We start from the raw sequence: 25910 nt of genomic DNA on the forward strand, positions 1-25910 counted from the left end.
GAGCAGCAGCTCTGTGGCCAAAAATGCCTAGTTAATGAGAGAGGTCCAAGGAGAATGGCCTGACTGGTTCAAACTGAGAGGAAGGTTACAGTAATTCAAATAACCACACATTACAACAGCGGTGTGCAGAGAGCATCTCTAAATGCCAAGCACATTGAAACTTGAAGGGATGGGCTACAGCAGCAGCAGAAGACCACAAAGATTCCCTCATTGGTTACTTTATTAGGTATAGAAAGTAACTAATAGAGTGGTCACTGAGTGTATATGGGGGGGTGGGTGGATGAGTAAATGGGAGGCTCAAGAAGTACCATGGTTGCTGAGCAGGTTGCAGAACTGAGTTAAGCAATGAAAGATGAGAATTTTATATGCCTATTGTTGGGCAATGGGAATAAATATTGCACATGGAGCAGCCGCCTACAATAACAAAGGATTCATTGTTGTGGATATTTGATGGGTTTTATTGATGTCTGTTTTGAAAGTGAGATTAAACAGTGCCTGTCAGCAAGCAGTGGGACAAGGAAGAAATAGTTAGTAGTTAGTAGTCTACCGATTTTGAGAAGTGGGTCGCATGGAGAAGATGAGAAAGGAATGAGGGGGAGTAAACGGAGAAAGATGCAGCTTTAAAACAGGAGAGCTTCTTGCGGGAGGTTGATTTGTCCATAAGGTGGAAGGGAACAGTGAGAAAGCCAGAGTTGGAGCTAAAAGTATTGAAGAGGAGAATGGAAAGAGGTTGATGGTGTGGAAAAGAACCTTTACTGCCTGATATGATGTGACCTGAAGTTTTAAAGTTGTTAACATTTCTAGCAACAGAAGCTGGCCTGAAAATAGTTGATGTGGTTCAGCCACATCAGAGGAACCAGAGTAAGCAATCAAGACTTTAACTGGCTTGACTTTCTGGTATTTTTATTATCATTTTGTTATAAGGTCAGTGTCGGCTGATAGGTGTTTCATTTGTTTCTGCAGGAATTGTCATCAGTTCATACGCTGCAACTTCCCCCTCCAGAAAGTAATGCCATTCTAAAAACAGATTATCTTGGGGAGTCTCTCAGCCCAGACAAGGAATTTATATTTTTTGATACATTCCATTTCTCAGGATGCAGGATGTCTAAGTTCTGGTAAATTCCACCAACAAAATCTGCAAAAAGCATTCTCTCCTGCACTCAGAGACATGACTCAACCTAAACCAATTACCATGGAAACAGTCTGCTTTTCTTTATCTTCCTCCATTTGTTTTACCAGACTCTTGGAATAAGCTTTAGCAAACGCCAGTATAGTACAACAAAAACAATTATTTTCAGATGTTAAATTAATTCTTCCGAAGCACTGTAGCTTCATTAATAACATTTTATATTTGAAGGCATTAATATTTTCAAAAATAAGGCTTAATTTTCAATGGCAGAGCAGGATTTTTGCTTTACCTCATTATATTATCAGTACAAATTCAAAGTTTAGTCCTTCCTCATTATGTTGAAATCCATTTGAGGGCAGAAGGGGTGGGTGTTGAGCACCCAGACTTATAGATCTAGCAAAATGTCTGAACATTAGCCCAACTGTGTTGTGATCTGTTGCCTTGAATCAGATCCATGAAAAATTGGTTTCTTTGCATCGAGGCTTCAAGATAGCAGTCCTAAATGTTGCTGCAAATGCAGCTGCATTGGGTACGAGGTGAGTCTGGCAGAAAGATGAGTAGACTATAAGGTGGGGAAGGGTGGGTTGAGGTGGAGGAAGCACTAAAACAGTGTCCAATGTTTACATAGCAACTGAGTTCTACTTGCCTTAGTTTTTCAGGCTCCATGGTCAAATAATTGAAACATCTTGGAGTGAGCTGTTTGGCTGATAATGGGATTATTCTGGGCAAGGGCCTGGTTCTCAACCAGAAGAGACTCTACTGCTGTGCTCCCTTAGGTTGTCTGACAGGGTTCCAAAATACCCTGCCCAATCCACCCTCACTGCCACAGTCAGTGAATTTCACCTCTGAACAGCCATTGGACGGTGATCTACAAGGTAGTTGACACAGGAAATTGGGTATGAACTCAATGACATGAACTCTTGCACCAAGATAATTTGGCCACAAGGAACATGAGGGCATGCTGAAGTGACTGCTCCTTCCCCGGTGCATCAGCTGCAAAAACAGAGGCGCTGTGTCCTTAGCAATGCCTTGGCAAAAGTCCTGGAGGAGGAGAGGAATTAAAGATTAGATTTATTTTTAATTCATCAGATGTATTTCAAAACATTGAAACAAACAATGAAATGCGTTGTTTGTGCCAACAACCAAAACAGTCTGAGCATGTGCTGGGGGCAGCCCGCAAGTGTTGTCATACTTCTGGCATCAGCATAGCGTGCCCACAGTTTACTAACCCTAATCCGTATGTCTGTTCAATATGGGAGAAAGCCAAGGCACCAGGAAGAAACTTACACAGTCAAGGGGACAATGTACAAACTTTATTTATTTAGTGACACCATGCAGAGTAGGCCCCTCTGGCCCTTTGAGCCATGGTGCCCCAACAACCCCACAATTCCGAATAACCCTAACCTAATCACAGGACAATTTACAATGACCAGTTATCCTACCTTGGTCCATGAGAAGAAACCAGAGCATCTGGGAAAAATCCACACATTCCAAGGGGAGGACGTGCAGACACACCTTACACAAGGGCACGAGAATTGAACTCCAAACTTCAGAATACCCCGAGCTGTAATGGCATTGCACTAACTGCTATGCACCTGTAGACATCTCCTTATTGACAGTGGTGGAACTGAACCCAGGTCTCTTGCACTATATTGAGATAGGGACAAGCAATGCTCATTTGCCAACTATTGTAAAAGCCTTCAAGAAGGAAGAGCTCCCTTCGTCCTCCTTCAGGTATACAATCTTATCTATTTTCAGTCTGCAGTGGCTCATAAAACAATGGCTGTTGTAACTGTAGTTATTGTTGTGGTCATTTGGAAAGCTGCTTCAGAAAGTGGAGATATTTGGATGTGGTGGGCTTAACTGCACAGCCTGTAATTGCCAGGCAACCACTTGACATAAATCAATCATATCAGAATGGAAGTAAATCTCCCTCATGTGGCATGATTCCTGCTCAGTATCATCACCAGCTTCATATAGAAGCACTGCCAATCACAAACCCCACACTGCCCTGCAAAGCCAAGTACCTGCTCTGGTTGGCAGCCGCGATCCGTGGAGAACTTCATGTTTTGCCCCTATGTATTACTTACCAGCTGAGTACGTGCACTGTCATCTGACAGCCTCCATGCTACATCCTACATTCTGGAATAGCAGGAAGACAAAAGGATCCACAGTAATCTTGATCACAGTGTTTGGTACCTCTGATAGCAGACACTAGAGCTGGCTTCTGCAGATGACATAAAGTTGAACCAGAACATCCTAGAAGACAAAAAGAAAGTTTGCAGTACCATCTGCCTACAGGAATCCCAATGCAATGAGGCAATTATGAATATGATCATCAGGAAAATGACACTGGGGAATATTGGTGCACGAAGACATAAATGTCAGATTTAACTTGTTTCACTAGGTATAAAGGTAAAGATGAAAGTGGTAATGTGGTGGTGCAGTATTTGCTATTGTGTCTGATTTTAGTAAATTGAGTTTCTGCCAGGACTGTTTGCAGTCACTGTCTTGCTCATCTACACCTTTCACAGGATTCCTACCACCTTTTCTGCAGCTTAACAGTTTCTGCTGTGTGGCTCCAGTTAGTGCCACTCCTCCTGATCTTCCCATCAGACTTAAGAGTTTCATAAGCAGCTCATCTCTAAATCCTTCAAAAAGGCCAATTAAACTGGCCTCACACAGTGTCAAGCACTCCAGACTAAGGGAGGTTAGCTTTTGACAAGATCCAATGATTCAAAACAACTCTTCAGAGTACTTCTTCAAGTATTGCTTCAAACTGCCATGCTGCCAATCTTCCGTAGGGTTCCTGCACTAAATTATATTTCAAGAAAATTTCATTGCCAGTAAAATGCTTTGGGATGCTCTGAGGTCGTAAAAGGTGCTACATAAATGCAAGTATTTCTCTTTCACTCAGTGGTGGTCTGCTAATTCCTGTCAAAATCACTCCTGGTGTCCATCTATATTGTGGGACCACTATTTAAATAAAGCTGCTGCCTGATAAATGTGAGTATCTGTACTGACTGGGTCCTAACTAGAAGCAAAATAAAGACAGCCCCAGAGTTTGTGCGAAGGGGCTACAGGTGTTGCAACACTTTTACAATCTACTGACTACGATTAAAGTCAACCCATTCATCTTCAAGGAATAATTTTGTCAAATATAATTTTTAAAACTTTGCTTTCAATTTAAGATATTTAAGCAACTTATTAGACTTTCAAGACTAGCACAAAAATAAAGCTATACCTGATCCAAATAACACTACTGTAATATTAGAGGATATTTTCAGTCTCCCAATGTAAGTAAAAAGGGAAAAAGAAAAAATCTGTTGGTCCATAGAAGTTGCTGTCAGTCTCAAAGTTAAATTTGCACACTATCTCATTTGTCCAGCAGCTCTTTTTCTGAAACATGGGCCAGTGTTTTTTTTAAATATACAGTAACCTTTAAATGACTTGACTTACCAAAATCTGGATCTCTCCAACTTTAACTATGACTTTCATTCTAAATTACCTTCAAGGCAACTTATGTTGTTAGGACCTGTGACTTCCTCCTACCCTCTGTATTCCCACCACCCCCACTATATATTCGTGACTTGTGCTTTATTAAAAACAATTTTGTCTTTGCACTCCTTTTAGTATTGTTGAACATTTCACAGCAGTCATCTCGATCATGTTTGCTTTTTAGATTCAGCAATTTATAACTGTGTTGATTTCCTCCCAGGCAGCACTGTGCTCACGTGGAGTTGAAGCGATGACTTTAGAGCCAAAAATAACTTCATGCCATTTTAAAATTTCTTCCCCTAGAAATAACCCTCAGTTTTTCTGAAACATGGTTTTGTACTTTATTTTACTTCATTCTCCATTGCCAGCAGAAACACAACTGCACTAGTTCATAAGACTCAAGTGATTCATTTTGTGAGTATTAAGTTAACTAATCAATTTATTAATTAGGAAAGCTTCTCGTTTTTGAATTTAGTTACATTATGCTTATGATGTACACATTTCACAAAACCAAAGGGGTTGGAATAATGAAGCTGAGCAAAGGGAAGTTTTAATTATTCTTGGACCAGCTTTAGTGCTGCTTTCTCTTAGGCTATTTTATGGGAATTGCTATCTTTCTGCTTCTTTTACTGTTGTCAGAAGCTCCATCCTTTTCCAATTTCATGCTCCCAGAAGTATAATCATATTCATTAGAATCAGAATCAGGTTTAATATCACTGGCATAATTCGTGAAATTTGTTGTTATGCGTAAGCAATACATTGCAATACAATAACAAACACTATAAATTACACTAAGTATAAAGAAAATAAAAAGAAAATTTTTAAAGTTGTGCAAAAAGAGAGAGAAAATTACAAAGAGCATGTCCATGGGTTCATTGTTCATTCAGAAATCAGATGGCAGAGGGGAAAAGCTAATCCTGAATTACTGAGAGTGTGCCTTCAGGCTCCTGTACCTCCTCCCCAATGGTAGCAATGAGAAGAGGGTTAGTCCTGGGTGATGGGAATCCTTAAAGATGGATGCTGCCTTTTTGACACACCACTCCTTGAAAATGTCCAGGATGCTACGAAGGCTAGTGCCCATGATGGAGCCTTTGGAGTTTACAACCTTCTGCAGCTTATTCCAATCCTGCACAGTGCCCCCACCCATACCAGATGGTAATACAGCCAGTAAGTATGCTCTCCATGGTCTATTCTCAGAAATTTGCAAGTGTCTTTGGTGACATACCAAATCTCCTAACAGTCCTCATAAAATATAGCCACTGCCATGCCTTCATTGTAACTGCATCAATATGTTATGTCCAGCATATATCCTTAGAGATGTTGATACCCAGGACCATCAAACTGTTCACTCATTCCACTTCTGATCTCTCTGTGAGGACAGGTGTGTGTTCCCTCATATGCTTTCTGACGTCCACTATCAATTCTTTGCTCTTACTGATGTTGAGTGCAAGGTTGATGCTGTCCCACTCAACCAGCTGATCTATCTCACTCTTGTACACCCTCTTGTCACCATCTGAAATTTTGCCAGCAATAGTTGTGTTGTCAGCAAATTCATAGATGGCATTTGAGCTGTGCCTAGCCACACAGTCACCGGGTGTAGAGAGAGTAGAGCAGTGGCTAAGCATATATTCTTGAGGTGCACCAGTGTTGATTGTCAGTGAGGTGGAGATGTTATTTCCGACCTGCATAGACTGTGGTCTTCTGATGAGGAAGTTGAGAATCCAGTTGCAGAGGGAGGTACAGAGGCCCAGATTTTAGAGCTTTATGATCAGAACTGTGGGAATGATTGTGTTAAATGCTGAGCTGTAGTCAATAAGCAGCAGCCTGACGTAAGTATTAGTATTGTCCAGGTGATTCTAACCCACGTGAAAAGCCAATGAGATCACATCCACTGTAGCCCTATTGTAGCAATAGTCAAACTGCAGTGGGTCCAGGTCCTTGCTTAGGCAGGAGTTGATTCTAGCCATAACCAGCCTCTCGAACCACTTCGTCATAGTAGATGTGAATGCTACCGAACAATAATTGGTTTGGGCAGCACGGCAGTGTGGTGGTTAGCACAATGCTTTACTGTACCAGTGACCCATGTTCATTTCCTGCTGTTGCCTGGAAAGAGTTTGTATATTCTCCTTGTGACCATACGAATTTCCTCAGGGTACTCCAGCTTCCTCCCACAGTCCAAAGACCTACTGCTTGGTAGGCTAATTGGTCATTGTAAATTGTCCCAGCATTAGGCTAGGGTTAAATTGGGGGAATTACTAGGGAGCGTGGATCCAAGGGCCTACTCCACACTGTATGTCAATGTATAAATAAACAAACAAACTGATTATAAAACCCTCTCTTGCCACACTTCCTCCAAATTATTTATAAGACTGATACCACTAGGCAACTGAAAATTACCCTTATGTTCTTTGTTAAAAAAGGATCTAGTACTTCCCTGATGTATATAACGAATAAACTCTTTTTGGGCTTCCAGCCGGGTATGGGTATTGATCTTAGCCAATGTTTCAGTGACAAATTCTGCCATCTTCAGCAGAGATGATGCCTAGACATGTCTAGTCCGGTGGTATACATACACACGTCGTCCATCCCTCCTGATTGGTTTGTACTCATCCAATCAGGTTTCCACTATCGCACTTTATTTACAATTGAATTCCAGTTCTTATTTAGAGCGAGACTTTCATCTTTGTTAAAATTCTTTTCCTCTAGTTTTATGTTAATGGCTTCCTTCACCAGGTGGCCCCAAAACCAATTGGTGTGACACAGTAGTAGTGCCAGTCAATCCGATGGCCATTGCAAAAGCAAGTTTTTGCTGCCACCGATTTCTTTGGGTAACCCAAACAGATACACCTCCTGTGCTCCTTGATGCAGGTTTCCAGCATATCTGACCATTCACAGGAGATCCTGTGAACACCAGTTGTCCTAAGCACAGCAGCACAGGAAGTGTATCCGTTTGGGTTACCCAGAAAAATCAGCGGTAGCAGAACATTGATTCATAATGGCCATGGGATTGACTGACAGCACAAAACTACTGTGCCATGCCAGTGGCTTTTGGGACCACCTGGTGAAAGAAGCCATTGAAATAAAACTAGGGGAAAAGGATTTTAACAAAGCTAAATGTCTCACTCTAAGTACGAACTGGAATTCGCTTGCAAACCAGAGACCAGATTGGATGAGTACTAGCCAATCAGGAGGGATGGATGATGGGGTTATATATGCCACCAGGCTAGACCTGATGACCAGACTAGACCCAGGCATCAACCCTGTTGAAGGTGACAGAGTTTGTCATCAAAATGTCGGTTAAAATCGATACCTGTACCCGGCAGAAAGCCCAAAAACAATTTATTCATCATAGTATCTGTTGTCAGACAGAATCTTCAAGAACCGATCACATCCCTAACAACATAGCACTTTACTGCCCATGCCGACGATGAAAGGCAACCTACATACCAACCCCATTACGGGCCTACTTTACTTTGCACGTAGTTCTGCAGTGCTCCTTGGGCTCTGCGCATTCTGTGCACTTACAGGACTTTCCTTTGTAGACTGTGCCAAGGAAAATTAGTAAACCTGCAGCACTCTGGAATTTTGTAACAGAGGAATCAGAATCAGGTTTAATATCACCAGCATATGCTGTGAAACTTGGTATGTGGCAATACATAATAAAAACTGTGAATTACAGTAAGAAATATATTATATATGTATATTAAACAGTTAAAGAAGAAACACAAAAAGTAGTGTTCATGGGCTCATTGTCCATTCAGGAAGTTGATGGCAGAGGGGAAGAACCTATTCCTGAATTGCTCAGTGTGTGCCTCCAGGCTCCTGTACATCCTCCTTGATGGACCCAATGAGAAAAGGGCATGTTCTAATGATAGGGGTGCTTAATGATGGATGCTGCCTTTTTGGGGCATCGCTCCTTGAAGATGTCCTGGATGCTAGGGTGGCTAGTGCCCATGATGGAGCTGACTGAGTTTACAACTTTCTGTAGCTTATTTTGATCCTATGAAAATAAAACTTACAATTGACCTGTAAAGCCATGTACAATTAACACATCCTCATACTGTTCATCTGGCTGCAGTCCATACATTTCCACATTATTTCATTCATGGACCATGTCAATTACTCTGATGTAGAGCTAACCTCCACCCATTTAATTTCCTTTAGACAGAGAATATTAAATAGGTGGGATCAAATCTACTTCAGAATAATTGAGATATCTAAGGATATTCAGCAAAACTAAGGATAATTATTGAATCCTAATCATGGTCTTAAGCTAATTAGCTTCTGTAAGGAATAGCCTTCCCCATTCCAACATCTGTGATGTCCAATACATTTATGTAAAATAGTTAATGCTAATTAGATACTCATCCAGAGCACCTAAAGTACTCTGGCTCATAAATTGGTTTCCAAATTAGGGAACATTTCTGTGGTTTGATAGGTTGATGAGTTTAGGCATCAAACTCATTTCCCATGCTTCTTCAAGTGTGCGGGTGTTTTTAAAGCAAGCACCACATGGAGGCAAAACACAGCTGTTAGAGCAAAGTGATGGATAACTTTAAGAAAGACTTCAGTCAATAGGAGTCAGGTGTCTATTCCATTCTAGAAAGGCATTTGTTTCAAAGATCCACAAAGGAATTAAGATAATTGACTTCTTTTGCATTTAATCCTCTTGTGAACTAGTTCAAAGCTGTGTAATGTTTGAATTGACTTCAACAATTGTCTGTCACTGCTTAGTTCAGTGAATAATACATGAATGGACCTAGGAGATGAGCATTTGGTAAAAATGAATATACTTTTGAAATGAGGTAGACATGTACTTAACATTATATATTTGCTTCAGGAGCCAATAAATCAGCTTTCTGAACAGAAAAGTATGTTATCTCATGATTAGAGAAGAATATTCTGCCTTCTCCGAAGGGATCCTACAACTAAACATATCCTTACCTGACACTCTGGCCCCACCCCCCCACTTTCTGCACAGATTGTTCCCTCCACAACTCCCTTGTTCATTTGTCCCTACCCACTAATCTCCCTCCTGGCACTTAATCCTGCATGCAACCAAAGTGCTACACCCATCCATTTACCTCTTCCCTTACTTCCATCCAGAGCCCCAAGCAGTCCTTTCAGGTGAGGCATCACCTGTCCTGCAAATCTGCTGAGGTTGTCTATTGTATCCAGTGCTCCCGATGCAGCCCCCTCTATACTTCGATTCCCATCCCATTCCGACATGTCGATCCATAGCCTCCTCTTGAGCCAAGATGAGGCCACCCTCAGGGTGGAGGAACAACACTTTATATTCCATCCAGTTAGCCTCCAACCCCCCATAATTTGTTTTTCCACCTCCCCTCTTCTTTTATTCCCACTCTGGCCTCTTTTCTCTTCTCACTTGCCTATCACTTCCTCTGGGTCCCTTCTCCACCTTTTTTTCCTGTGGTCCACTCTCCTCTCCTATCAGATTCATTTTTCTCCAACCCACTTGGCTATACATTTTAGCTAGCCTCCTACCCTTCCCACTCCACCTTTATATTTTGGCATCTTCCCCCCTTCCCTTGCAGTCCCGATGAAGGGTCTCAACTCAAAACATCGAATGATTATTCATTTCCATAGATGCTGCCTGACCTGCTGAGTTCTTCCAGCATATTGTGTGTGTTGCTTTAGAGTAGAGAGTCAGTACTAGAAAGTACAAATGCAAGATTAAAATAGATTAAAGAGCATGGACCATAACAAATAGAATGTTTGAAAGTCAAGAGAAATTTCCAAAACCAACAATAAATCAAAATAAATTTCAGACATTAAAATAAGGCCTTTAAATTAGAAAATTTCCTCAAAAGAATGAATCTGAAGAACTGCCAAGAAATGAAACTGCTTATAGTTTAAAGAGGAGCTACAAACAGGTAAGACCATGGGACTTACCAAAGATAAGAATTTTGATGATGGTTTTACAGAAGACAGAGATGTGGACATCTAATCATTAGAAATCTTATTGAATCATATTTTTCCACCATTGGTTGAAATAATTGGCAGTATGTATAAACCTTATATATGTATTTACTCCTTCATTTAATGTTTACTGATTCCAGAGATTTTTTTAAAAAGTTTTAAAGGAAAAGTAAATGTTGAAAAATTTGGAATGTTGAAAAAAAAAACATCTCTTCCATACAAAGCATTGGAAAATAACTTTATTCATCAAATAACCAATGAATATTTTGATCCATTTTGGGAAATATACTCAGGAATGGTGTTAGCAACTGGTTGTCTATTGAAGAAAGTGGCATATGATCCATTGAATAGCTGGAGGCTGACATAACAGCTCAAAGTCAAGGTACAGAGGACTGAAGGAAGCTATGTGGAGAACAGCTGTTTTGGTGAGTAAAGTTTTCAGTAAAATGCCAGTTCTGGGCAACATGCTAATTTGGCTGTGCCCAGTCTAATTTTTTTTTAGTTAAAACTTGTATATCTACAACCCAAAGCCACATAGAAGAGATATTGGGCTAGATGACTGAAAGCATGGTCTAAGTGACAGGTTAAACAGAGAGTTTTAAAAGGAGAGATAGAAGTGAAGAATGGTTTAAATAAACATAGCTTTCAGCAGTGAAAGAACTAAATTCAGGAATGCTCAAAAGGCCAGAATTGGATGAAGAGTCTCGGCCTGAAACATTGACTGCTCATTTCCACAGATGCTGCCTGACCTGCTGAGTTCCCCCAGCTTGTTTGTACGTGTTGATTTGACCACAGCGTCTGAACTGTACTTTGTATTTGGAAAAGCATAGTTGTCTTGTAGGCTGTAAAAGCTGAAGATGATTTCTGGGATCAGAAGGGTCAAGACTATTGAAGGAAACAAGCAAATCATTCAGAATTATAAAATTGAGGCATTACTAGGAACTCGTGTAGTTCAAGGAGGACAAGGATAATAGCTGAACAGGGTTTGGTAGGAGACATTTTTGGATGACCTCAACATTGTAGAAATAGAACACATGGACGGTTGACTGGGACTACAATAGGATAAACACAGCAAGGACATGGATGAAAATTTCGCTGCCGGGTGAGCTGAGGCAAGGGGAAGTTATGATGAAAATGAAGCAAACAAAATCTAAATGATGATGACACTGTAGCGGCGGTGGTGTAGCAGTTAGCATAGTGCTATTACAGCGCCAGCGACCTGGGTTTAATTCCTGCTGCTGTCTGTAAGGAGCTTATACGCTCTCCCCATGACTATGTAGGTTTCCTTCAGTGCTCCGGTTACTTCTCATATTCCAAAGACGTATGGGTTATTAGGCTAACTTGCCACATGGGTGTAATTGTGTGGCACAAGCTTGTTGGGCCTGTCACCATGCTGTATCTCTAAATAAATAAGATTAAGTATGTCTTTACAATTCCAATTAGAAGAACTTTCTGCTCATTCATTACTGGAATCAGATAGGTCAATGCTGGGTGGGTGTGAAAAAGGGCTGAATGCACAGACTGCACTTATCAGGGGCATTGGCTAGATGAAAATCAGAAGGTGACTAATGTGAAAATTCTGAGCAACACCCAAAGATATTCCAGGAGAGACGAAGAGACGTTTGTTCAACTGTATCTGTCCCATTTCACAGTCAAAATATTAAATTGTTCTCCTTGTCTAGTCCTCTCGCATCAGGCTTTTAACTCTTTCTTTCTTAATCAAATATTGCTCCTGCTTCTCTTTGCAATATTCTAAGATAATTCTCCTCATTTCTGTCCTAATTTCAGTGATGATCATCATAAATGTTTGTCCTATAATTCCCAATAAATTTTGTTGCCTATTTATTTTCATTGATTTCAATAGAACTAAATTTTAGAAGTGGAACACAATGCACAGCTGCTGCTATTTATGTGCATTACTACAGGCAATCTAAGGAAGATTTATACTCCTGTGTATTAAACACTGCCAATGACTCATATCAGCTTACAAGGAGGAGCAGAAACAGGACTAGGCCATTCAACCTGCTCTGCCATTCAATAAAGACATGGCAGATCTCTTACCTGAGTGTCACTTTTAGGTACAAACTATATATCCCTTTATTATTAGAATATTGAATACTTGCTGTCCCAACTGATCTTTCTCTTTGGCAGAGAATTGCAAACACGATCTACTCACAGTTGTAGACATTTCTCATATAGCAAATAAGAAGCTGCAGAAACTCATCAGGTCAGGCAGCATCTGTGTGGGGAAATGGCCAGTCGAAGTTGCAGGTTGAGATTTGGCATCTGGACTCCGGATTCTATTAATTCTGAAGTAGGCCTCAATTGCAATGGCGGTTTCTATACGAGAGCTACAGATAGCAAGGGCCACAAGTTTCCAGCTGATTGGTTCCACTAAGCATGTTTAAGCATCTCTCGTAACCAAAATGCCAGATGAACAGAGGACTCTGAAAGAACCAAATACAGACCATGCAACTTGCAATGCCCTCAGAGGTCCATTTTATTTCACCTCACTTTGACAGTGAATCATTTAAGCACAAGAATGGGCTGCTTCACACAATTAGCCTCCTTCCTAAATGATTCTGAAATTTGGTCATGTAGCACAAGTGATTCTTTTACATTGGTTGATTGGTTAATTGTTGTCACATGTACTGAGGTGCAGTGAAAAGCCTTCCTTGTGTATTATCCATACAGATCAGTTCATTACAATGGTGCATTGAAGTAGTACAAGGTAAAAAAGTAACAGAATGCAGAATAAAGTGTTGCAGTACATAGGAAGTACAGTGTAGGTATACAGTAAAGGACAGCGTCACAAGGTAGATTTTTGGTTAAGAGTCATTCATTGGACTTAAAACAGCAAAATAGAAGATAGCTTTGGGCCCGGTGGAATATGCTTTCTGGCTTTTGTATCTGTGGTGAGAAAAAAAAATAGTTGACAGTACTAATTGTCACCAATGACAAACCAGCTTGCTTTGGTAAATCTATTTATCAGGCAAGAAAAGAGATATATTTTGCAGTCTGAAAGGCTATATTTGTGGATAGGTCAGATATTTAAATAGTACATTACATTTGTGTTGATGAGGTACAAGACATAAGATTCAATTTCCATACATTTTTGACACAGATATTAGTGTATTAAATGTTAGATTCTATGGATTCTTACAAGTGTGTATATTGTTTATATACATTTTCCATGCAAGAGAAGCACAATTCCCAGGCTTATCTTAATGCTCCTCACTTAGAAACATATTTTAGAAACAAATCTACAATCAAACAGCAAAGTTCATGCCCTTCCCCATACTTTTTCATAACCTCTTTTCCACTTTTTCTCTTTGAAGAAAGTTTACTCTTTTAGCTTGTTTTATTTTTGTTTCTTTCCCATTTTTTAAATTCCTTTACTGTTTCAGTACTACTTTTGAATGTTTCATCTCCATCTCCTTTTCCATTGCCTTGTACTCCCTTGTTTCTTTTACTTTTTATTTAAAGAAAGCTACTCTCGATTATTTTTCAAGTTTCTGCCAGCAGGATCCAGCAATAATAAATTGTGACGTTCCTGATACAAAATGGGTTTTCCAGGGGTCCCAAGGAAACCAAATGGTATTTCATGTAAAGTGCCCAGTCCAACAAAAAGCATGCAGAAACAAACTCTAGGAAATGCCTTCTGATTCTATTTTATGACTGAGTTTTTTGTTAAGCATCAAAGCGATCATACAGTGAGAGAACTCACAATGCAGGAAGTCTTCAAAATATTATTTCACACTTGGCAATTTGTATAGGCAAGTTTTGTCCTGCGCTACTTAATATACAATATTAACTGCCTTTGCCGAGTATCTATGGGTGCTATTATGACATAAGGTGCTTTTAATCTCAGCAGAACCTATCAGTAAAAATAATCAAACTTTGTTGGATTCATCCTTAAATTGTTTTTTCCTTCTAGCAATTCAATATTGATTTGTATTATCATTATGCTCCAATACTAATCCTAAACATACCAAAAACAAAGGAAAAGCTTTGTTGACCTTTAAAAAGAACCCTCAATTTTCTTGTAGGTTGTATCTAATATTCATTCTTGGTTCTTTTTGTGAATAAATCATCTTGTAAATCCTGATTACTTTAAAGATATCCATTAAGGATGTATGGTTTTGAAAATATCTTCTGAAGAGCATTCCATTACAGTTAAACCCAATTACCACAGTGACATAAACAACAATGCTATTCTGTGAAGGTATGTTAATATAGAATGACACAAAACAGAAGGACACCAAGAATTATAGGAGTTTTTAACAAGCATGCCCCTCAAATTTGCAAGCTCTAAATATACTTCTCTTACCATTTACCCTAAAACATCTTTTTCTCCTGTAAAATTCAATTCCAGCTGATGAATTTCATCTGGAAAAAATGTCATTGTTTTCCAGATATGTTCAGAAGTTTCATTTTTGCAAATGCTGTTTCTGATTAAATTGAAACTTCAGACTATTAATGGTTTACATACTAGCTCCGAAAAAGCAAAGTCATTTTTCAATAGCAAAAAAGTGAGAGACCGTTGGGAATACAAAGGAAAGAGAAAGGAATGAAGGAATGAAAAATGTTAGTTGAAAAAAATTCAGCCAAGAGAAGTCACATAGGTTAGCAAAATCATTTAGAACATATTTGAAAGTGTATCTCATTTATTTGGCAAAAAAAAGTTTTTTATTAAACATATTACAAATGTTGTCAAAATAATTGGAGATAAATGTGTACTGTAACAAAAAGGAATTCCTGTTCTCTTTTCCAATGTAGCAATCTACAAAATTATAAATTATACAGTGCAGTGTATTTATTTTTGTCTGCATTTTGGCAGCTATTCAACTTACTTAAATAAGCGCGTTAATCAGAAATTAAACCTGAACTTGCAATTGAATTACAGTTTCTTCAACTGACAAAATCATATTTAACAAATCATTAATGATGTGACACATCTCTGATTATTTTTATACCTTGTTTGACAGACACTTCTGGAAATGTCTTCTTGTTTAACATCGTCAGCAGAGCTTCCAGTTAAACTTCCTTACGTGGCATTAAATACTGCTGAGCTGAATGGCATTTACTCACCCCTCACTCTAAGAATCATGGTCTGACTTGGCAAGGAGTTGGAAACACATTTTTGTCACAACAGCTGACCTCCAAAGTTAGGCCCATCTGGTCCTGTTTTCAATAAGTTTTGGAATCAGACTGTACTAATTAGGAGAAAATTTTAAGTCAACAATTGAAATACTTGCTCTTTTCATATGCCCAGACTGACAGTTGGATTAAGAGTCTAACTGCTTTCATGGGTCCATCCGCTACGTTCTTTTCTCAGCACTGTAAACTCTAAGCCAGTTACTGGTGTCAACGTGCTGTGAGAAATTTTTGGATCAACTGCAGTGCTATCTATTTTGAGCTTTGTCACAGCTTGAAATTTTAATTTATTTTGATGATGCTGCCAGTCATTTTATGACAGTCCCTGATTTAGTCTTAGAACACCAGGTACTTCCGTTTGAAAAAGTAGATTTATATAATTTAAAGCAAAAATTAGTTCCAGTCTACGCCAGTATTTATGGTGATGTTTAAAAGGATAGAATGTGAAGGATGGAAAAGCTGTCAGCCAATTGTCAAGGAAGTCCTCTCTACCAAACTCAGTGCATTTGCCTCTGGAATGGTATAACAGGACAGGGGCAGGAATGAAAGCATCAGGACAGTTGGTGAATGCCTTGACCATGGAGTTATAAATGTCATATGACAAACCTCTCTTCTGGAGACAACTAAGAACAGATTTGGATTTTGAGTTAAAGCAATATTTGTGTATATATTAATTAGCTCCAGCTTATCCATTTATTAAAAATAGGAAATGAAATAATCTTTGTACTGCTCAATAACTGAAATCACTTTAACTGTGGAACAAGTACTTGACTTACTATTTGCTGACATTATTTATGAAGTTCCTTTGTACATGCTTTACAGCTGTTCAGAAGAGTTCATATCATATGCAATTTTAGCCTAACTGGGTGTGAGGGTGTGATGTTATGTTTCAGCATATGTACAGTTCTTAGGCAGATGATCTGAAAAATCGCTAACCATAAAGAAATCATACAAAAGGTCAACCACTTATTTACAGTTTATTGTGAATGGCATGGTAGTGAGTAAAAAATGCTATGTGACTTCTAGTTCTTTTAAAGTTTACAAAGTACAGTGTTTATTAAAATAAGTGGTAAAATGGAAAATTAAATCTGTTGAGCAATTGATAAAAAAGCAGAATGAGGCCAGCATTCATCTGGGCTCATTGCCTTACTTTAAACTAATTTGTGTTAAATAAATTACTCTTGACTGCATAAGAAATGAGGTACATCCAAATCTAATCAGTAATTTTCCACCACATATTTACCAAAGAAAGTCAAGAGTTTATGTTACAATTATAGTAAGAAAAACTATTTATATTTTATGTACCTTTTGTTTACATTGTTGTTAAATCTATTTCAACAATGCCTTGCTACAACTCAGAAGATCATGATAAACTGTAAGATATTCAGCACATGATACAAACTCACAGCCAATCAATGTATACTTACATTTTCCATTCATATCCTTTGTTTTAGAGTTTTCTGAATCTTTCCAAGGCAATAGTGCTATTTGAAACAAGAAGCCAAAATTTTTGACAAATATAAATTTGAGAGTCTGGATTGTTCACCTCAAGTATTCAAACCATGTGCTTAAAGTATTTCTAATTTTGTATATATGGTTAATGCTCATATCTATTCATTCTGAAAATGTTTTTGAAGGTAGGAATTTTATTTGAAACATTTCAAGAAAAATAAATGGTATGTAATACAATAGGTGCACCGTACACCAGAATGATTTCCCTTAGTTGCTCGGAAGGAAACTCTTCATTACAAAGTAGGTGATGAAACATAAATTACCTGGATCAATTTGGTGCTTAACTCGATTAATGATTCGACACTAGAGTTTCATCATATAAAAGGACTCAGTACCATTCACACTCTGAAGGCTGCAATAATAAAAGGTGAGGTGAATTTATAAAAGTTACTGTGAGTTTAACTGGTAATAAATCTTTCTTAGTTTACCAGCACACCAACAGGGTTGGATCGTACCTCCTACACTGTCACAGAAAGATAACAGCACTCAATTATACAAAAGTCTGATAGATGCAAAGTCTGGACAAGGCAATGATTGATTATTTAGACTAGAATTATGTTGCTCCTGGATCATCAGATCTGAGGTTAAAAAGAAACAAGAGAAAAAGCAGCAAGATGTCCGAACACCTTTTCAATTTAGGCTGAGATACACTATTTCTGGTGCAGTTCTGAATTCCCTGAGAAAGCGGTGGTCGACTTTCCCTTGAGCTGCTGTAGTCCTGGTGAAAGTAATGACTTCCCAGCACAGTCATAAAGTTACCTTTGCTAATTGTATTGATTATTTCAGCCACTTCCTTATCACCTCCCCTCCGGAGGGTGCTCCCACATTAGTGTTGGATGAGGAAACCCAACAATGATGAAGAAATGGCAGTGTATCCAAGCAGGATATATTCTGGATATAAACACATTTTTACTTTCTCTTCATTGATCTAAAAAGCTGTTGTCTTTCTTAGGGGAGTCATCAATTAAGCCATTCAATCCAGTTACAATAAACTGTGGACCAGGCTAAACCTGGAACTACTGTTTGCCAGTGATCTGTAGGGACCAAATTTAGCAATGTAATCAACAGCAGCCAGCTTAAAGATGCCAGTGTCTTTCTGTGTTGAGGTGGGACAAAGTAGAATCAGTCAGGGAGGACAGTTCAAGGACACACTTACTGTCAGAGTGCACATTTAGAGGTATCTCTATGGACAGGCAGTCTAAGTGAAATATTTTCATACAGCAGGATTCAGAATCCAATCAGTGTGTTGTGGTGAGCGCTGGCAGTGCAGAGGAAAGACAGAATCCCATGAAGAGATGGTGGCCACAGATTATACATAAGAATATCAACAGAACATCGATGACTTGACCGAGCAACACAGCGAGACAAAACATTAGCAAAACTAGGACCCCACAAGTGTGCTAATCGAGCATTCACTTAAATAATACAAGTAACACGGAATCCCTGAGCCTATCAAAATAAACTTAACAAGGAAATAAACAATTATTGACAAATATTAAACAACAATTAACCAGTTCAGGTCCTCTTAAAAACCTTGGCGCCCAGTGCTCTCCAGCTCCCCGCAGAGGCCTGGAGGGCTCATTACACAGTGTACAAGATTATGAGAGGCCTAGTTAGGCAAAATAGGAAGGATCTATTTCCCTTAGCAGTGGGATCAAAAAGAAGAGACATAGATTTAAAAACTGGTCAAATGAAGTCCTAATGAAGGGTCTCAGACTGAAACATTGACACTTTATTCTATTCCATAGATGCTGCCTGTCCTGTTAAGTTCCTCCAGCATTATGTGAGTGTCACTGAGGAGGGAATGAGTATTTTCTTCCAACTCAGAAGATAATAGGAGCCTGGAACTCATTGCCTCAATGTAATTGGATGTGCACTTGAAGGGCTGCAACCTGCAGGGGTCTGGCCCTGGCATTGGAAGGTGCAATTAGGCCAAATAGCCCTGTTCAGGTGCATTAGGTTCAGAGTCATCAAGCACAGAAGGAAAGTCCTTCAAACCAGTGTGTCCACCCACACTGATCTAGCTAAATAAAATCCTGCACCAATCACATTTTATTCTCCCCACATTCCACTTAACAACCTGCCCATTCTACCAGTCAGTGACCCACTAGGGAAATTTTGCAGTGGCCAGTTAACCTACCTACCTATCTGCATCTACTTGGGGTGTGGAAAGAAACTGGAGAAAATAGAGGAAATTCAGGCAGTGACAGGGAGGATGTGAAACTCCAAAGAGGCAGCCTCAGAGGTCAGAACTGAATCCAGGTTGCTGGAGATGTGCCTCTGTATGTGACACTCAATTCAGGATCTGGTGGTGAGAGAAATAAGAGGATGCACAAAAACTTTAGTTAATTTATTCAGTACTCTAGGGAACCTATGCAAAACAATACTTATCTAACTTAATGCCCTCCGGCCCAAGCCTACTATTGAGTGCCCTTATTCCCTCTTCAGCTCCTGGTGACACAGACCGATGGTGAAGTTTGTGTAAGTTGTGAAGTGGCTGTGTTTGCCCCAGTTATACTTCACCTAGGGGGAAATGACACCTCATCCCTTGCACAAACAAGTTTCTCTTGTTCACTTGTTTCCACAGATGCTGCCTGACCTGTTGAATTCCTCCAGCATTTTGTGTGTGCTTTTGATTTCCAACAACTGCAGATTTTTTAGAGTTCAGCGAGTTCTTGTGATTCAGTAAATCTTGCAGTAACTTTTAACCATGTACTGCATTTCATATTCCAAAATGCTTCAACAAGCTCAGCTGCCCCTTACTCAGGTTAATATGGTAACTGCTCAAAGAGTTCGCCCTTGTTTGGATTTACATTTCATACACTGTACCACTCTGCTACCCAACGTTGAAGCTGTGCCATTGAATGGCACACGCGCGTGTGCGTGCGGTTCCTGTCACTGCACCCAAACCACAGGGAAAAACTGCAGGTGCCAAAAACTGAAGTATGTTGCTGCAGCCACGTGGCAGGTCAGTCAGCATCTGCAGAGAGAGGGGAACAGACTTGATGTTTCAGCTCAACGATCTATCATCAGATCTCAAAGATGCAGTTCACAAGGTAAGAGAGAAAGAAAGAAAGGGGAAAAAATAGCAAAGAAGTAGAAATTCTTCAAGGTGGGAACGTTTGGGAAGAAACCGAAGTAAAATGTTGTAGATGCTTCACAGTCTCATCTCTGAGGGCATCGGATTGAACAAAGTTTACTCTGTGGCACCTTGAGATAACCCAGCAGGCACACTAAAGAAAGCTTAACTTGCACACAAGTGTTTATACAAGAAAGGAAAATATGTCTGTAAATAGGAAGTAATGTAAATTTTGGTATATAAGCCACAGCTTTGTGTAATTCCCTCCAGGATCCCTACTAAGATGATCCCTTTCAAGGTCTTTACTTAAGGAAAATATTTTTTTTCCTCTGCAGCCTGAATAAAGAGAAGTGGAGCAGCATGTGGACAGAGCCCAGTACAGGGCAGTGGGAGGGGAAGGTGACCACAAGAATGTTTGTGAGGGAAGGTGAACGGCAGTAGTTGGTGAGAGGTCAGTATGACAATGGGAGAGGACAGCATGACAGTGAGAGAGGTCAGTGTGACATTGGGGGAGGGAAGTGGAACAGTGCGAGAGATCAGTGAGTCAGAGGGAGAGGTCAGGGTGACAGTGGGAGGGCGAGTGTCAATGGGAATAGGGAGAAGTGTCAGAAGTGTGAATCTGTGGTTAACCACAGCTCCAAAGCCATATTAAAGTCTGTTGATGACACTGCTGTTGCTGGCCAAATCAAGTGCAATGAATGTGTGCATGTAGGAGGAATGTTGAAAATCTGGTTGAATGGTACCATAGCAACAACCTCTCACTGACTATCAGTAAAACCAAAGAGCTGATTATTCTGCAGGGGGAAGAAACCAGAGGTCCATGAGCCAGTCCTCATTAGGGGACCAGAGGTGGATAGAAACATAGAAAACCTACAGCACAATGCAAGCCCTATGGCCCACAAAGTTGTGCTGAACATGTCCCTACCTTAGAGATTACTAGGATTACCCATAGCCCTCTATTTTTCTAAGCTCCATGTACCTATCCAGGAGTCTCTTAAAAGACCCTATCATATCCGCCTCCACCACCGTCATCGGCAGCCTATTCCACGCACTCACCACTCTCTGCATTAAAAAAAAACTTACCCCTGACATCTCCTCTGTACCTATTTCCAAGCAACTTAAAACTGTGTCCTCTCATTCTAGCCATTTCAGCCTTGGGAAAAAGCCTCTGACTCTCCACATGATCAATGCCTCTCATCATCTTATACACCCCTATCAGGTCACCTCTCGTCCTCCATCCCTCCAAGGAGAAAAGGCTGAGTTCACTCAACCTGTTCTCTTAATGCAGGCTCCCCAATCCAAGCAACATCCTTGTAAATCTCCTCTGCACCCTTTCTATGGTTTCCACCTCCTTCCTGTAGTGAGGCGACCAGAACTGAGCACAGTACTCCAAGTGGGGTCTGACCAGGGTCCTATATAGCTGCAACATTACCTCCCGGCTCTTAAATTCAATCCCATGATTGATGAAGGCCAATGCACTATATGCCTTCTTGACCACAGAGTCAACCTGCGCAGCAGCTTTGAGTGCCTGACTCAGACCCCAAGATCCCTCTGATCCTCCACACTGCCAAGAGTCTTACCACTAATACTATATTCTGCCGTCATATTTGACCTACCAAAATGAACCACCTCACTCTTATTTGGGTTGAACTCCAACTGCCACTTCTCAGCCCAGTTTTGCATCCTATCAATGTCCCACTGTAACCTCTGATAGCCCTCCACATTAACCACAACACACCCAACCTTTGTGTCATCAGCAAATTTACTAACCCATCCCTCCACTTCCTCATCCAGGTCATTTATAAAAATCACGAAGAGTAGGGGTCCCAGAACAGATCACTGAGGCACACCACAGGTCACCAACCTCCATGCAGAATATGACCCATCTACAACCTTCTGTGGGCAAGCCAATTCTGGATCTACAAAATGATGTCCCCTTGGATCCCATGCCTCCTTACTTTCTCAATAAGCCTTGCATGGGGTACCTTATCAAGTGCCTTGCTGAAATCCATATAGAATACATTCTCTGCTCTACCTCCAAAGTGTTTTGTCGCATCCTCAAAAAATTCAATCAGGCTCATAAGGCATGACTTGCTTTTGACAAAGCCATGCTGACTATTCCTAATCATATTATGCCACTCCAAATGTTCATAGATCCAGCCTCTCAGGATCTTTTCCATCGACTTACCAACCACTGAAGTAAGACTCACTGGTCTATAATTTCCTGGGCTATCTCTACTCCCTTTCTTGAATAAAGGAACAACATCCGCAACCCTCCAATCCTCCAGAACCTCTACTGTCCTCATTGATGATGCAAAGGTCATCACCAGAGGCTCAGCAATCCTCCCTCGCTTCTCACAGTAGCCTGGGGTACATCTTGTCCAGTCCCAGTGACTTGTCCAACTTGATGCTTTCCAAAAGCTCCAGCACATCCTATTTCTTAATATCTATATGCTCAAGCTTTTCAGTCCACAGTAACTCATCCCTACAATCGCCAAGGTCCTTTTTCATAGTGAATACTGAAGCAAAGTATTCATTAAGTACCTCTGCTATCTCCTCCGGTTCCATACACACTTTACCAATGTCACACTTGATTGGTCCTATTCTCTCACATCTTATTCTCTTGCTCTTCACATACTTATAAAATGCTTGGGGTTTTCCTTAATCCTGTGTGCTAAGGCCTTCTCATGGCCCCTTCTCGTTCTCCTAATTTCATTTCTACGCTCCATCCTGCTAGCCTTATAATCTTCTAGATCTCTATCATCACCTAGTTTTTTCTAAACCTTTCGTAAGCTTTTCTTTTTGACTAGATGTACAAGAGTCTTTGTACACCATAGGGTTGGCAACTTTAAATTCCTTTGCATTATCATATCAAAATATTTGTCCTAGGCACCAGAGCATAAGTGCCATAAAAAAGGTACTACAATGTCTCTACTGTCTTAGAAATTTGTGCAGATTTGGCATGTCACCTAAAATGTCAAGAAACCTCTATAAATGTACAGTAGACAGTATCCTGACTGGTTGCATTACACCCTCTGGTGAGGAAACACCAATGCACATAAATGGAAAAGGCTATGGTAAGTGATGGATACAGCCCAGTCCATCACAGGCAAAGCCCTTCCCACCATTGAGAACATCTACACAGAGCGCTACCACAAGGAAGCAGCATCTATCATCATCATCATCTAGTCTGTGCTCTCTTCTCGCTGGAGCCACCAGGAAGGAGGTACAGGAGTCTTAAGTCCCCCAGCCACCAGGTTCGAGAACAATTATTACCCTTTAACTATCAGACCCCTGAACCAACATGACCAATTTCACTCACCTCAAATCTGAACTGATTCCACAAGGTATGGATGCACTTTCAAGAACTCTACTACTCATGTTCACAGCATTATTTATTTATATATGTATGTATGTATGTATTTATTTATTTATTTTAAAAAATCTGTACAGTTTGTTTTCTTTTGCACTGTGGTTGTCTGTCAGTCTGTGTGCAGTTCTTCATTGACTATTGTATTTCTCTACTCTACCGTGAATGCCTGCAAAAATGACACTCGCCCCACTACAACCCCCACCACCACTTAATTATATCAGAGGGATAGGGAGGTAGGCAGAGGGGGTGGTGTGGCTCTACTGGTAATGAATGGCATCAAATCAGTAGAAAGATGTGACATAGGATCGGAAGATGTTGAATCTTTGTGGGTTGAGTTAAGAAACTGCAAAGGTAAGAGGACGATGATGGCAGTTATATACAGGCCTCCCAACAGTGGCTGGAAGGTGGATCACAAATTACAACAGGAAATAGCAAAGGCGTGTCAAAAGGGCAATGTTCTGGTAGTCATGGGAGGTTTTAACATGCAGGTCAATTGGAAAAATCAGATTGGTAATGGATCTCAAGAGAGTGTGTTTGTTAACTACCGAAGAGATAGCTTTTTGGAGCAGTTTGTCATTGAGCCTGCTAGGGGATCAGCTGTACTGGATTGGGTGTTATGTAATGAACTGAAGGTGATTAGGGAGCTTAAGGTAAAAGAACTCTTAGGAATGAATGAGAACAATATGATTGTGTTCAACTTGAAATTTGGTAGTGAGAAAGTAAAGTCTGATGTAGCAGTATTTCAGTGGAGTAAGGGAAATCACAGTGGTATGAGAGAGGAATTGGCCAAAGTAAATTGGAACAAGCTGCTGGCAGGGATGTCAGCAGAGCAGCAATAGCTTGCAATTCAAGGTAAAATAAGGAAGGTGCAGGACATGTGTATTCCAAACATGAAGAAATACTAAAACGGTAAAATAGTGCAACTGCGGCTGACAAGGGAAGTCAAAGTTATTGTAAAAGCAAAAGAAAGGGCATACAAAAAAGCAAAAATTAGTGGGAAGATATAGGATTGGGAAGTTTTTAAAAACCTACAGAGAGCAACTAAAAAAATCATTAGAAGGGAAGATATGAAATATGAAAGCAAGCTTGCAAATAATATCAAAGTGGATAGTAAAAGTTTTTTCAAGTATGTTAAAAATTAAAGAGAAATGAGAGTAGATATAGGACCGCTAGAAAATGAGGCAGGAGAAATAATAACAGGGGACAAGGAGATGGCTGGTGAATTAAATTATTTTGCATCAGTCTTCACTGTGGAAGACAGTAGCAGTGTGCCTGATGTTGTAGTGTGTGAAGGAAGATAATTGGGTGCAGTTACTGTTACAGGAGAGAAGGTGCTCAAAAAGCTGAAAGACCTAAAGGTATGTAAGTCACCCAGACCAGATGAACTGCATTCTAGGGTTCTGAAAGAGGTAGCGTCAGACATTGTGGTGGCATTAGAAATGATCTTTCAAAAATCATTGGAATCAGGCATAACGCCAGAGGACTGGAAAATTGCAAATGTCGCTCCAGTCTTTAAGAAAGGAGGAAGGGAGCAGAAAAGAAATTATAGACCAGTTAGCCTGAGCTCAGTGGTTGGGAAGTTGTTAGAGTCATTGTTAAGGATGAGATGATGGAGTACTTGGTGACACAGGACAAGATAGTATAAAGTCAGCATGATTTTCTTCAGGGAAAATCCTGCCTGACGAACCTACTGGAATTCTTTGAGGAGATTACGAGTAGGATAGATAAAGGGGATGCAGTGGATGTTTTGTACCTGGACTTTCAGAAGGTCTTTGACAAGGCACCACAGGTGAGGCTGCTAACCAAGTTAAGAGCCCATGTATGGTATTACAGGAAAGTTACCAACATTGACTGATTGGTAGGAGGCAGCGAATGGGAATAAAAGGATCCTTTTCTGGTTGGCTGCCAGTGACTACTGGTATTCGGCGGGGGTCGGTGTTGAACCATTTCTTTTTATGCTGTTTATAAATGATTTAGATGATGGAATAGATGGCTTTGTTGCCAAGTTTGTAGATGATACAAAAAATGGTGGAGGGGCAGGTAGCATTGAGGAAACAGGTAGGATTCAGATTCTGTTTATTTGTCATTTAGAAACCACAAATGCAATGCAGTTAAAAATTGAGACAATGTTCCTCCAGAATGATATCACAAAAGCATATGACAAAACAGACTACACCAGAAAATCCACATAACGTTTGGCAATCCCCAATCCACAGTCCGGA

At 40.1% G+C, this 25910-nt stretch overlaps 1 long non-coding RNA gene across 2 annotated transcripts in view; it reads right to left on the bottom strand.

Annotated features, from left to right (window-relative positions):
* Positions 1–1028: 1028 nt before the first annotated feature.
* LOC140733256 (uncharacterized) overlaps positions 1029–25910 on the bottom strand; it is a 54973-nt gene continuing 30091 nt past the window's right edge. Inside the window, exons 1-3 of one of the 2 annotated variants that reach the window (XR_012100249.1) lie at positions 15544–15937; positions 3220–3388; positions 1029–2170 (exon numbers count right to left, since the gene is read on the bottom strand). This is a non-coding gene — a long non-coding RNA (uncharacterized lncRNA). Of the gene's footprint in view, positions 2171–3219; positions 3389–15543; positions 15938–25910 lie in introns of those variants that run through there. The other variant, XR_012100250.1, reaches the window with a different exon arrangement.

Source organism: Hemitrygon akajei, chromosome 9 (assembly GCF_048418815.1).
Source record: "Hemitrygon akajei chromosome 9, sHemAka1.3, whole genome shotgun sequence".
NCBI classification, from domain to species: Eukaryota; Metazoa; Chordata; class Chondrichthyes; order Myliobatiformes; family Dasyatidae; genus Hemitrygon; species Hemitrygon akajei.